Below are 1,359 nucleotides of genomic sequence, written 5' to 3' on the forward strand. Positions count from 1 at the left end.
AAAATCTCTCTTATATTCGTTTTTCTTATATTAGGGTCTCTTACATCCGGGTTACATTGTATATTGTTAATAATGTGGTGCGCGAATAACAAATGGAAATTAGAAAGTCAACTGGGCAGTTTGAGAATTTAGCTAAAATGCTACTTGGGTCTGCCTTTGAAAATCCGACAAGATAATCTTATAGATAGATTAGAAAGAAGAAGAAGAAGAAGAAGAAGAAGAAGAAGAAGAAGAAGAAGAAGAAGAAGAAGAAGAAGAAGAAGAAGAATTTGTGAATTAAAGAATGAAAAACATTGACCTCTCTCCATGATTTGAACACACAGGCTTCATCTGGGGGTCAGATGCGGTATTGTTGCATAATGCAGCACTTACATAAACTACAATTTACTCGGATATTCTTGCCGCATAAAGGAAAGAAGACTATATTACTTGTCACTCTTAAAAAAAAACACAATATCAGTTCAATTTGATTGCATCGACTGTTATTCCACAGAAAGTACGGTTTCAGATGTTATTGTAATTTAAGCAAATGTTATTGAATTAGATGGATATAAGAGACGACATGTACAAATAAATCACAGCGAAAAAAAGAAAAAAAAGATACCCATTGACCCCGACGTGATTTGAACACGCAACCTTCTGATCTGGAGTCAGACGCGCTACCGTTGCGCCACAGGGCCATTCCCATTAATTGTGTATAGACAGAATATTCTTCTCTTAGTTTTATGACGGGTAAAGGAAAGAAAAGAATAAATTACTTTCTATTCTCAAATAAGAACACAAATCGCAACAGCTATAGATGTAAAGACGTTAAAAACAGTTTGAGATATTACTGTAATCCAAGCAAATGTTATTCAATTTGTTTCTTGCAGATTTGTTTTAATTTGTAAAAATTGTTTTACTATATTGAATTTATTACGGATAAAAATATATCCGTCTTTCATTATAATTGAATTTTAAACGGACCGTCTGCTGACTCCGTCTATACTCCTACAAATTTTTTTTTTGTGTGTGTATTCATATTACAACCTTTTTTTTTTTTATATCTATCGGTATTTATTTGCTTTCCCATGAAAGGAAAATGTGACACAAGGTCATTTTTAATGTGTCTGTATGTGGGGGGGGAAGACTTTTTCTATTTATTTAAAAAAGAAAATACAACTTTGTTATATATGGCTCATGGAATTACAAGACCTAGCTAATTTGCATATCCTTTTAAACATTCATTTTAATTAATTCCCTATTAGTTTTTCGTTTTTTTTCACGGGATGATCATGTTTAGTTAAGTATTACGTGTGATTATATTCATGCAGATATTCTACATGATTTATACTTGCATAATATTCGCGTAAAAAGGGT

General features: G+C 31.9%; 1 non-coding gene across 1 annotated transcript; it reads right to left on the reverse strand.

Moving 5' to 3' along the window:
• Positions 1 to 608: 608 nt before the first annotated feature.
• Positions 609 to 680, reverse strand: Trnaw-cca (transfer RNA tryptophan (anticodon CCA)). The gene has a single exon. It is a non-coding gene; the product is annotated as a tRNA-Trp (tRNA).
• Between the last annotated feature and the right edge of the window lie 679 nt (positions 681 to 1,359).

The sequence above is a fragment of the Euprymna scolopes genome, chromosome 6 (assembly GCF_053919585.1).
Source record: "Euprymna scolopes isolate OS-2025 chromosome 6, ASM5391958v1, whole genome shotgun sequence".
NCBI classification, from domain to species: domain Eukaryota; kingdom Metazoa; phylum Mollusca; class Cephalopoda; order Sepiida; family Sepiolidae; genus Euprymna; species Euprymna scolopes.